The sequence below is a fragment of the Elephas maximus genome, chromosome 23 (genome assembly GCF_024166365.1).
Source record: "Elephas maximus indicus isolate mEleMax1 chromosome 23, mEleMax1 primary haplotype, whole genome shotgun sequence".
Classification (NCBI taxonomy): domain Eukaryota; kingdom Metazoa; phylum Chordata; class Mammalia; order Proboscidea; family Elephantidae; genus Elephas; species Elephas maximus.
Window position 1 is genome coordinate 76,501,700 of NC_064841.1, and position 13,722 is coordinate 76,515,421.

Genomic DNA, 13,722 nt, shown 5'->3' on the forward strand with positions numbered 1-13,722 from the left:
GCACTCCTACATTTGATTCATTCCTTTGGCATTTTAGGCTGAAGGCAAGATAGTGTTGTTGTTACACTCTTTGTGCTTTTCTCTAAAATATTCGTTCAGGATCTAAGCCCAGATGAATTGCTGCACACTTATTACTCCTGAGTTCAGATTGTTCACCACATCTCTTAGAGGGAAGGTGATGAAGCTTCCACACGCAAATTTTTTATTTAGTAATTCACCTGGCACCCCAAGTAAGCCAAGTGTTTTCCTCCACAAAAATTTGACTTCAGTTTATCCATTTTTTCTCCCCAGTTAAGTTGGTTAGTGACGCCAAATATTGTTTCGAGTTTAATAGCATCATAGCCCTTAAGCAAAATTCAGCCTGACTTCGCTTTTTTCTTTCTTTTTTTTTTTAGTTGCCCCTGCATCAACTATGAGACAGGACTCTTACACATAAAATCACTACTCTCACAAACCAAACGGAAACTCTAATCCTTCCCTTAAGATGCTTCATTAGGTTTCCATCCTTATTGGACTGAACTTAAATTCCTTGACGTCATTCTCTAGGCCACCTGTCATTTTACCAAACAGACGCCTCGAACAGAACGGAACCGAACCCATTGCCATTGAGTCAACTCCAACTCATAGCGACCCTAGAGAACACAGTAGGACTGCCCCATAAAGTTTCCAAGGAGCGCCTGGTGGATTCCAACTGCTGACCTTGTGGTTAGCAGCTGTAGCATTTAACCACTAGGCCACCAGAGTTTCCACAGAGGGCCCAGACCCATGCAAACCTCGTTCTGGTTTTCCGGGGCTGTTTTCACTCTGACGAAGGAGAACATAAACGTGAATGTTAAGCGTAAACCTTTAGCAATGCCTGAAGATAGGAACCCTGCCAAGAAAAGATTCAGCAGAACAATGGAGACTCTAGAATCCAAAACGGCTTATGTAAGTAACCCTTTGTCATTGTGGCTAGGTGCCATTGAGTCGACTTCAACTCCTAGTGACCCCATGGGACAGACTAAAACTGCCCCATCTGGTTTCCTGGGCTGTAATCTTTACGGGACCAGATTGCCAGGTCTTTCTCCTGCGGAGCCGCTCGGTGGGTTCAAACTGCCAACTTTTTGGTTAGCACCTGAGCACTTAACCACTGCACCACACAGGGCTCTGTGCTCTTCATTACCAAGATAGCATTTCATGATTCTTTCCGTAGTTAAATCCCAAATTACCATCAGGAATTCTCCTTGAATAAGGCTTGAAGGATCAAACCTAAAGAGAGAACCATCTGATAACGGTGCTTAGTTCTGGACCAGTTTGCAGGGTTTGTAGAACCAGCTTTCCAGCCGAAGGGACTCTGGCCTCGGACGTCTCAAAACACAGTCATCCTAAAGACAGTAGAGGGCGCTACTGGTAAAGGGTAAAGAGAAAAACAGGCGTCCCAGAATGGAAAGTGGTTGGGGTACTGGGTGAAGTGCACCGTACAACCCACTGTGAAATCTGTCTTGGCTCAGCTAACGTTTTCTATCTGTTTGGTCAATATTCTAGAGCTATGCTGTCCAATATGGTGGATAATAGCCCCCTGTGCCTATTTAAATTTAAATTAATTAAAATGAAATAAAATCCAAAAATCAGTTTCTCAGTTGCACTAGCCACATTTCATAGGTTCAACAACCACATGTGGCTGATAACTACCTGATTGGGCGACATAAATACAGGACATTTCCATCATGGCAGGAAGGTCTGTGGGACAGCATTGTAGAATTCTCAGTTTCCATTATACATGACAATTCACCAAGAATAATCGGGAAATGGAAACCAATCTAGCAGAGAGGCTGAACTCCTGAGGCTGAATGAGCCTGTGTGTCTCAGGTACAGCTGGGATCCAAGGAAATGAAGCTACCTGGCTTCCAATCAGGTGAAACCACCTGTCCACCCTTCCAGGGAATTTCTCTAATTTTATTAGGAGGAAAACTTCAATTGTCTGAGTATCATTTCGGACTTGTTCTCTATCAATAATAGATTTTGAGAACTCCAAAACCAAACCCATTGCCATCGAGTCGATTCGGACTCATAGCGACCCTATAGGACAGAGTAGAACTGCCCCCACACGGTTTCCAAGGAGCACCTGGTGGATTTGAACTGCCAACCATTTGGTTAGCAGCTGTAGCTCTTAACCACTACGCCGCCAGGATTTCCCTTGAGAAGTCAGGGGGCATTGAAACAATATTTTAAAGGTCACAAACTAAATGAAAGCTTAAATATAGGCTGATATATGCCTACCACAAACATGTATATTTCTAGAGCTGAGAAAAACATGAAGGTTATCTAATGCAAATATTTCATTTTTTGAAAGTGAAAGAAGAGCAGAGACCGCAAAATTTTGAGTGTTTCTCTCACATTCTCAAAACTGAAGAACTCTGTATCCTGACTCGACCTGGTGCTTTTTCCTTTATGTTGCGGTTATATAAAGGGCTTTGATTGAAACGTGGGCCTTCTACAGATTTCAAGTTAAGATAGAACTGTCAGGAAGAGCCTCTGTCTTCGTTTACTGGCGGTTGATACATAATTAATCCAGACCTGTGTCTACACGTATTGCTTCCTCTCAGCCTAACTTCCAGCATAGACTTCAGGAAGGTGAATCCCAGGACCTCAGGTCCCGTTCAGAGTGGCTCCTTTCGGTAAATGCAGGGAGAAAGGATGGAGGAACACCCTCTTGGATTTTATGTAGGAGAAAGTGAATATGTGCCATAAGAAAATGTGACAAAGGAGACGTGCGCTCATTATTTGAGATTTTGGTAAAGATTTTGTTCCCCGGTCCCATCAAATGGACCCACGGAGCAGCGGTTGTAGTGAAACTGAAGGGTGAAGTTCAGTACCTATCAGTAGCCTCCTCCTGGGTCCCCACGGCGATGCGCCTGCTGATGGCAGCAATACAGGATCCGGGAGATGAGCGTTCTATGCCATTGTCAAGGAGATCAATAACGGCGTCAATATTTTAATGTGCTGTTTTATCTGTGCTTTTTAGGGAGGACGCTGAATCACAGCCATCACTTGGAAAACTGATGACTGACTTTTTGTAGGTAACAAACAGCATCAATATTTTAATTATTTTATTTGTGCTTTTTAAGAAAGACCCTGAATCATAGTGATCCCTGGGAAAATAGATGACTCACTTTCTAGAGAAAACAAACAGGTACTTCTGTGCTTCTGTGTTTCAAATAAACCCCCCCAGAAACTAAATCTACCCGAGCCTGACTGCTTCTTTATTAAATCTGAAAATACAGATTTGCTGATCCTGGAAATAAATTTTATTTTTCCTCCTGGATATGTTCCTCAATCATATTCCTCTTCATTAAAAAGGTGAAAATAACAGCTCCTCGGTTGCAGTAGCCACATTTCACAAGCCCAGTAGCCATGGGTCAGGACTACGTGCTTGGGCACCATAAATTCAGGCCATTCCCACCACGGCAGAAAGTTCCGTGGGATGGCGCTGTAGAAGTCTCATATTCTGTTATACGTTACAACTCACCAATGGACACCATAAGCAGTTATTCCTAGTGAGGTCTTAAATCAGTAACAGTGCAGGGTGACTTGTCAGGGTGATGGTCAACCTTAGGCCTGAACCCTCACGTTCAATCAACGTTTGCTCTCCTCTCTTCAGTCACTCCTCTCAATTCCATCTGGCTGTTGAAGTATGGACTGCTCCAGTTTCAAATATTTTTCAAATTTTATGGGTAAATATTAAGAAACATACAGGCTTTCTCAAATATCATCCAATGTGTGATTTCACCTTCAAAACAGTAACAGATCTTTGCTCCAACTGGTCTTTCTTGGATCTGTTTTTCAGCCTGGCTTAATGAAGGCTGGCAGCCTGCAGGCCAAGGGCACTCAGAGGGTGACCATGTTGAAAGACTGCGATGGCCACTGCCCAACGTTGCTGAAGACATGGGTCAAATAAACTTTATTTCAGAGGTGACGTTAGGGTGGGTGAAGGAGGTGAAGTAGACAGCCACGTTTCTGACTGGTCGTCTTTCACTCCCTGTCGTTTTGGCTTTGGAAGACAAATCACAGTAGTGCCTCATGTAGGTCAAATACCTTACAGTTCCCAAAGAGCTGCCATGCACTTCTCATGTTTCCGCACTAGCTCTGTGAGGTGGGCAGGACTGACTCTCTGCCTCACCCACCTGAGCAATGAGGATTCAGAGTTTAATTGATAGCACAAATCTTCCTCAGTTTACACAGCTCCTTTTCCCCACGTCTAGAGGAAGGGGCACGTGAGAAGGAACTCAGGTTCTGTGTTCTGTGAGGATGTAGACTTTCTGTATCACAAGGCTTAGAGGTGGCTTCAAAGCTGGATGCGCTAGATGACCCATTGGAATTCAAATGTTGTAATACGCATCCATCTAAAATGTCAGAAAAAATAATGTATTCCTGTGGCTGTAGAGTCAATTCCAACTCTATAGGACAGAGTAGAACTGCCCCATTGGGCTTCCAAGGAGTTAATGCTGGATTACAACTGCCAACATTTTGGTTAGCAGCTGAGCTTTTAACCACTGCCCCACCAGGGCTCTCAGTCATGTATTATAGCCCAATAAAATAAAAATTCATGAATTCATACTGATAATAAATAAACCACCTGGTATACATTACCTCAAACAAGTGGTCAAAGTTGACTTCACCAAAAAATTAGGCAATCTGACATTGTGCTCCTGCTGCTGTGATGCAGTGAGCAGACACAATCTCTCTTGTGTAGCCTTTTTGCCAAAAAGACATAAACTAATCTAATCATCAGACTGACCCATTCTACAAAACTACTAGGCTGTGTTCTTCAAAAACATCTTATTGAGAAAGATAAAAATGGCTTAAGGGATTGTTCTAGATCAATGGAGTCTAAAGAGACATGAAAATTAAATGCAATGCATACTCCTGGATTGGGGAAAAAATTTGCTAGAAAAGAACTATTATCCCTACTATGCTGTTATTGGAACTGTTGAAACAATTTGAAGACCAACTGTTATGGATTGAATTAAAAAAAAATTTATTTTATTTTATTTTTTTTTACATCCCCCAAAAATACGTGTTGTAAATTCTAACCTCTATGCCTGCGGTTATGATCCCATTTGGGAATGGGTTGTCTTTGTTAAAGGAGTCCTTGTGGTGCAGTGGTTAAGTGCTCGGCTGCTAACCTAAAGGTAGGCAGTTCAAACCCACCAGCCTCTTTGCAGGAGAAAGATGTGCCAGTCTGCTTCCACAAAGATGTACAGCCTAGGGAACACTATGGGGCAGCTCTGCTCTGTCCTGTAGGGTCACTATGAGTCGGAATTGACTCACAGACAGTGGGTTTGGTTTTGGGGGGGTTTGTCTTTGTTATGTTAATGAGGCAGGATTAGCGTAAAGTATATCTGGAGTCAATCTCTTGAGATAGAGATTCAACAAGCAAGCAAAGATGGGGTAGGGGGGTGGGGAGAGGTGCCAAGCACATGAAGATGGCGCAGGAGCAGAAGGTCAGAAGAGACAAGGACCTTCCCCCAGAGCCAACAGAGAGGGAAAGCCTTCCCTTAGAGCCAGTGCCCTGAATTCAGACTTCTAGCCTCCTAAACTGTGAGAAAATAAATTTGTTAAAACCATCTACTTGTGTTATTTCTGTCATAGCAGCACTAGATAACTAACACACAGACTATATATGAGACAATAATAACATATTGTGGTTTAATCTCCTACATTTTATTATTGTACTGCAGCTACGTAAGTAAACGTCCTTGCTCTTGGGAAATGGATGCTAAAGTATTTAGGGGTAAAGGGGCTTGATGTCTACAAGGAGCTCTCAGATGATTCAAGAAATGCTTTAAGTGACAAAGCAAAGACGGCAAAATACTAGTAGTTAGTGAATCTGGATGACATTTACAGCCTTGCAATTCTTTTATATGGAATAATTTTAAAATAAAAGGTTAAAAATTTTTTTAAAAACAAAACATTTAAGAATGAAATTTTGTTGATATTTAATATATAAATAGGCAATTTAATATATGAATTGACAACTGATTCATAATCTATTGCTTTGGAACAAATCACCCCAAATTTAGTGGCTTAAAACAACCATGTTTATTGTCTCACAATTTCTGAGGGTCAGGAAGCCGGGCATGACTTAGCTGGGTCCACTGCTTCAGGGTCCCTCATAGGCTGCAGTCAAGGTGTCCAGGGCTGTATTCACCTCAAGGCTGAGCAGGGAAGGATCCTTTCCAAGCTCACTTGTTGTTGGAAACATTCAATTCCTCGCGGGCTGTTGGCCGGGAGCTGCCCTCAGTTATTTGCCGTGTAAGCTGGCTTCATCAAAGCATGCAAGCTGAGAAGGCAGTAGAGAGTCTGTTAGCAAGATGCACGTCACAGTCTGGACAGAAGCAGAGTCACTAGGTCCACCTCACACTCAAGGGAGGATGATTATACAAGGGCATGAATCCCAGGAGGCAGCAATCATTGGGGGCCATATCGGAAGTCTGCCTGTCTCGACAATGATTCTCTCACTCTGTCCCCAGGCTAGTCTCATGTTGCAGACTGTAATCTGTGGGACGAGCGCGGGCTCCACATGTAAGTGATTTCTAGTGCACTATGCAGTCTTTGGTTCACTTTTAGTGTCTTATTATAGTTCTTATGCTCCATGTTCTAATGGATTTACAGATTTTAGTATCTCCTTTAAAGAACCTTCATGAAATAGACAAGTAGCTTGAAAGGATTTCTGCCCAAAAAAAAAAGCATTAGAGATAATAGTTGTTGTTTGGTACCCTCCAGTCAGTTCTGACCCATAGCGACCCTATGTACAACAGAATGAAACACTGCCCTGTCTGTCCTGTGCCATCCTCACGATCGTTGCTGCGTTTGAGCCCATTTTTGCAGCCACTGTGTCACTCCATCTCGTTCAGGGTCTTCTCCTTTTCTTGATGACCCTCTACTTTACCAAGCATGATGGCCTTCTCCAGGGACAGGTCCCACTTGATAACACGTCCAAAGTACATGAGACGAAACCTTGCCATCCTCGCTTCTAAAGAGCATTCTGGCTGTACTTCTCCCAAGACAGATTTGTTCATTCTTCTGGAAGTCCATGGCATATTCAATTTTCTTTGCCAACACCGTAATTCAAAGCTATTGATTCTTTGGTCTTCCTTATTCATTGTCCAGCTTTCACATGCATAGGAAGTGACTAAAAATACCATGGCTTGGGTCAGGTGCATCTTAGTCCTCAAAGTGCCATCTTTGCTTTTTAAAACTTTAAAGAGGTCTTTGCAGCAGATTTTCCCAACGTATCACAGCAATGCACAAGCCACCACAGTACAACAAACTGACAGACAAGTGGTGGGTGCATATGTGTGTGTGTATATATATATATATATACACACACACATACATATACACATATGTATTCCCATCACCTGTCTATCAGTTTGTCGTACTACTGTGACTTGCATGTTGCTGCACTGCTGGGAGCTATGCCACAGGCATTTCAAATACCAGCGGGGTGACCCACAGAGGCCAGGTTTCAGCACAGCATCCAGACCAAGACAGACAGGAAGAAAGGCCTGTCAATCAACTTCCGAAAATCGGTCAATGAAAACTCCACGGGGCACAAAAGTTGCTCAGCAGCTAACAGTCACAAGGCCAGGTGAGACACCCATCCTGGTAAGAGAAAAGGCAGAAGAGGGCAAGGGGTGGGAGCAGTGATGGAAACCAGTCCAGGGCTAGAGCTGTGGCTATGGGAGAGCATTATTCCACAGGGGCTAACTTTCCCCCAGAAAACAACTCTCCCTTTTGTAAAGGAGTAAAGCCCTTTAAAATCACTTAGCATTTTAAACATTTGAACAGAATGACTCAAAATCCAGCAAAGCCCACCACAGGAAGGAACCTGGCCTATTTCGTGAAGAGTGATACAGTCCACCATAACTCTATGCCTCCCTGATCACAAATCCTGTCGTCTCGGTCACTTCCCTTGCATGTGTTCCCTGCTGTGTGCCTACCTTGGTTCAGGCTCTTGTCATCTCTTGCCTGGATGATTTTAATAATCTAACTTTATCCCAGTTTATGGTCTTCCACTCCTACAATGTATTCTCTTCACTGCCACTAATATATACGTTTCACCATGTTGCTCTCCACTTGAACTACTCGCATGCTTCCCATCATGATGGTATCACACTCCTCAGCACTCACACAAGGCCTCCTGATTCCTGCCCAACTGTCCAGCCTCGTCTCACCATTTGAGATGCTCACTCCATCTGTCCAGACTGCGCTTTCCAGCCACAATGAGTCACTTGTGGTTGACTGACCCAACGGCTGGCAGTTCTAATCCACCTGCCGCTCCTTGGTTCCTAGTTGACAAAGAACAAACCTAAACCCTCTCCCACCGCACAGCCCTTCAGATACTTGACAAAAGTGGTCACGTCATCCTGGCCTTAAAGCAAGAGGTTAGAAAACTGTTGTGGGATCATAACCTGTTCTCAGAAAGGTAAGCACTGCACAAACACACGAGTGAGGCAGAGTTGCGCGGGTGTTTTAGATAGTGTGGATGAAGGAGCGGGAACTGAAATAATAGTGACAAATTTTAGTTATGGTTGACCATGCCTAGTTTTGATACAGATGACTGAGAATGTTGTCTAAGAAGTCTGTTCTCTCAGATTCAGGGTGAGTCATAATTAACACCAATGTCATCGACGGAGGAAGTGGGGAGGTGAGGGACAGCAAGATACTTTTAAAATTTAGCTACTTTCAGAACTTAATCATTTAAAATATGTCGTATTTTTAAAAACTAACTGAAGCTAATCCTGAAATCTGTACTAAAATCTCACAATATCAGTGGTGGCTGGAGGAGATACAGGTAGTGTTGGTATTGTCTTATTTAATGTGCAAGACTATGAAGTTGAGTTTTCTTTCTCTCTCTCTGCTCTTTCTATTCATGTTCCCATCATGTGTTTACCACAAACAGAATATATAATGATAACAAAGATGCTGTTATGGATCGAATTGTGTCCCCCCAAAATATGTGTCAACCTGGCTAGGCCATGATTCCCCATATTGTGTGGTTGTCCATCATTTTGTGATCTGATATGATCATTTTATGTGTTGTAAATCCTAATCTCTATGATGTTAGTATATAATAAATAATTATAAAAGTAATAAAATAACAGTAATGAACAATTGCAAATTAAAATAAAATAAAACATTGAACATTTGGAGGTAATGGATATGTCATATATCATGAATGTGGTGGTCGTTACATGATTATACAATCAAACCAAACCAAACCGGTTGCCGTCGAGTCGATTCCAACTCATAGGGACCCTATAGGACAGAAGAGAACTGCTCCGTATGGTTTCCAAGGAGCGGCAGGTGGATTCGAACTGCCAACCTTTGGGTTAATAGCTGAGTTCTAACCCACATGATTATATACATTTATTAAAATTTGGAGAACTGTACACTTAAAATTAGAGAATTTTATTGTACACAAATTATACCTCAGCCATCAGAAAGAGAGAACACACCTACCATGGACCAGGTTCTAGGAGCTGAGGATACAGGAGGGAGTGAAACAAAGTGTTTCCATTGGACCAGCTTTCTCCTTGCTATGAGGCAGACAGCAGGGAGGTGAACTTGGAAGGCTACTGTAGGCATCCAGGCTACCCATGATGGTGCCTCTAATAGGGAGGCAGAGGAGGTGTGAGAGACAAATTCTGGATCTAAGGTTGTTGTTGTGGTTAGGGGCCGTCCAGTTGGTTCTGATGCATAGCGGCCCTGTGTACAACCGAATGAAATGCTGCCCCATCTTTCACCATCCTCACAATTCTCGTCATGTTTGAGCCCATTATTGCAGCCACTGTCTCATCCCATCTCATTGAGGGTTGTCTTAGTCATCTAGTGCTGCTGTAACAGAAATACCACAAGTTTACGGCATCAACAGCTCTGGAGGAAGGTCCTTGTCATCAGTCTTCCCTTGGTCTGGGAGCATCTCAGTGCACGAATCTTAGGTTTAAAGGACACACTCTGCTCCCGGGACTGCTTTCTTATGAGGTCCCCACGTCTCTCTGCTTGCTTCTCTCTTTTATATTTCAAAAGAGATTGGCTTGAGAGGCGGGGCCAAGATGGCGGACTAGGTAGACGCTACCTCGGATCCCTCTTGCAACAAAGACTCAGAAAAACAAGTGAATCGATCACATACTTAACAATCTACGAACCCTGAACAACAAACACAGATTTAGGGATGGAGAACGAACAAATACGGGGAAGCAGCGACTGTTTTCGGAGCCTGGAGCCAGCGTCCCAGTCAGTGATGGCTCGGAGACAGCACTCGATATCAAACCACATAAAGAAGCAGACCATGACAGCTTCTACAACCCCCCCAAACAAAAGAATCAAAATCTTTCCCAAATGAAGATACAATACTGGAATTATCAGATACAGAATATAAAAAACTAATTTACAGAATGCTTCAAGACATCAGAAGCGAAATAAGGCAAACTGCAGAAAAAGCCAAGGAACACATCGATAAAACAGTTGAAGAACTCAAAAAGATTATTCAAGAACATAGTGGAAAAATTAATAAGTTGCAAGAATCCATAGAGAGACAGCATGTAGAAATCCAAAAGATTAACAATAAAATTACAGAATTAGACAACGCAATAGGAAGTCAGAGGAGCAGACTCGAGCAATTAGAATGCAGACTGGGAAATCTGGAGGACCAGGGAATTAACACCAACATAGCTGAAAAAAAATCAGATAAAAGAATTAAAAAAAATGAAGAAACCCTAAGAATCATGTGGGACTCTATCAAGAAGGATAACTTGAGTGTGACTGGAGTCCCAGAACAGGGAGGGAGGACAGAAAACACAGAGAAAATAATTGAAGAACTGCTGACAGAAAACTTCCCTGACATCATGAAAGACGAAAGAATATCTATCCAAGATGCTCATCGAACCCCATTTAAGATTGATCCAAAAAGAAAAACACCAAGACATATTATCATCAAACTTGCCAAAACCAAAGATAAAGAGAAAATTTTAAAAGCAGCCAGGGAGAAAAGAAAGGTTTCCTTCAAGGGAGAATCAACAAGAATAAGTTCAGACTACTCAGCAGAAACCATGCAGGCAAGAAGGCAATGGGATGACATATACAGAACACTGAAGGAGAAAAACTGCCAGCCAAGGATCATATACCCAGCAAAACTCTCTCTGAAATATGAAGGTGAAATTAAGATATTTACAGATAAACACAAGCTTAGAGAATTTGCAAAAACCAAACCAAAGCTACAAGAAATACTAGAGGATATTGTTGGGTCAGAAAACCAATAATATCAGATACCAGCACAATACAAGGTCACAAAACAGAACATCCTGATATGAACTCAAATAGGGAAATCACAAAAACAAATTAAGATTAACTAAAAAAAAAAGCTCATAACAGGGAATCATTGAAGTCAATATGTAAAAGATCACAATAATCAAAAAGAGGGACTAAATACAGGTGGCATAGAACTGCCATATGGACAGTGATACAAGGCGATATAGGACAATACAAGTCAGGTTTTTACTTAGAAAAATAGGGGTAAATATTAAGGTAACCACAAAGAGGTATAACAACTCCATAACTCAAGATAAAAGCCAAAAAAAAATGTAACGACTCAACAAACATAAAGTCAAACACTACGAAAATGAGGATCTTGCAATTTACAAAGAAAAACGTCTCAGCACAAAAAAGTAAGCGGAAAAATGAAATTGTCAACAACACACATAAAAAGGCATCAAAATGACAACACTAAACACTTATTTATCTATAATTACGCTGAATGTAAATGGACTAAATGCACCAATAAAGAGACAGAGAGTCTCGGACTGGATAAAGAAACACGATCCATCTATATGCTGCCTACAAGAGACACACCTTAGGCTTAGAGACACAAACAAACTAAAACTCAAAGGATGGAAAAAAATACATCAAGCAAACAATAAGCAAAAAAGAAGAGGAGTAGCAATATTAATTCTGACAAAATAGACTTTAGACTTAAATCCACCACAAAGGATAAAGAAGGACACTACATAATGATAAAAGGGACAATTGATCAGGAAGACATAACCATATTAAATATTTATGCACCCAATGACAGGGCTGCAAGATACATAAATCAAATCTTAACAGAACTGCAAAGTGAGATAGACACCTCCACAATTATAGTAGGAGACTTCAACACACCACTTTAGGACAAGGACAGGACATCCAGTAAGAAGCTCAAGAGAGACACGGAAGACCTAATTACAACAATCAACCAACTTGACCTCATTGACTTATACAGAACTCTCCACCCAACTGCTGCAAAGTATACTTTTTTTTCTAGCACGCATGGAACATTCTCTAGAAGAGACCACATATTAGGTCATAAAACAAACCGTTGCAGAATCCAAAACATCGAAATATTACAAAGCATCTTCTCAGACCACAAGGCAATAAAACTAGAAGTCAGTAACAGAAAAACTAGGGAAAAGAAATCAAATACTTGGAAACTGAACAATACCCTCTTGAAAAAAGACTGGGTTATAGAAGACATCAAGGAGGGAATAAGGAAATTCATAGAATGCAACGAGAATGAAAATACTTCCTATCAAAACCTCTGGGACACAGCAAAAGCAGTGCTCAGAGGCCAATTTATATCGATAAATGCACACATACAAAAAGAAGAAAGAGCCAAAATCAGAGAACTGTCCCTACAACTTGAACAAATAGAAAGTGAGCAACAAAAGAATCCATCAGGCACCAGAAGAAAACAAATAATAAAAATTAGAGCTGAACTAAATGAATTAGAGAACAGAAAAACAATTGAAAGAATTAACAAAGCCAAAAGCTGGTTCTTTGAAAAAATTAACAAAATTGATAAACCATTGGCTAGACTGATTAAAGAAATACAGGAAAGGAAACAAATAACCCGAATAAGAAACGAGAAGGGCCACATCACAACTGACCCAACTGAAATTAAAAGAATCATATCAGATTATTACGAAAAATTGTACTCTAACAAATTTGCAAACCTAGAAGAAATGGATGAATTCCTGGAAAAACACTACCTACCTAAGCTAACACAATCAGAAGTAGAACAACTAAATAGACCCCTAACAAAAAAAGAGATTGAAACGGTAATCAAAAAACTCCCAACAAAAAAAAGCCCTGGCCCGGACGGCTTCACTGCAGAGTTCTACCAAACTTTCAGAGAAGAGTTAACACCACTACTACTAAAGGTATTTCAAAGCATAGAAAATGACGGAATACTACCCAACTCATTCTATGAAGCCACCATCTCCCTGATACCAAAAGCAGGTAAAGACATTACAAAAAAAGAAAATTACAGACCTATATCCCTTATGAACATAGATGCAAAAATCCTCAACAAAATTCTAGCCAATAGAATTCAACAACGTATCAAAAAAATTATTCACCACGACCAAGTGGGATTTATACCAGGTATGCAAGGCTGGTTTAATATTAGAAAAACCACTAATATAATCCACCACATAAATAAAACAAAAGACAAAAACCACATGATCTTATCAATTGATGCAGAAAAGGCATTTGACAAAGTCCAACACCCATTCATGATAAAAACTCTCACCAAAATAGGAATTGAAGGAAAATTCCTCAACATAATAAAGGGCATCTGTGCAAAGCCAACAGCCAACATCACTCTAAATGGAGAGAACCTGAAAGCATTTCCCTTGAGAA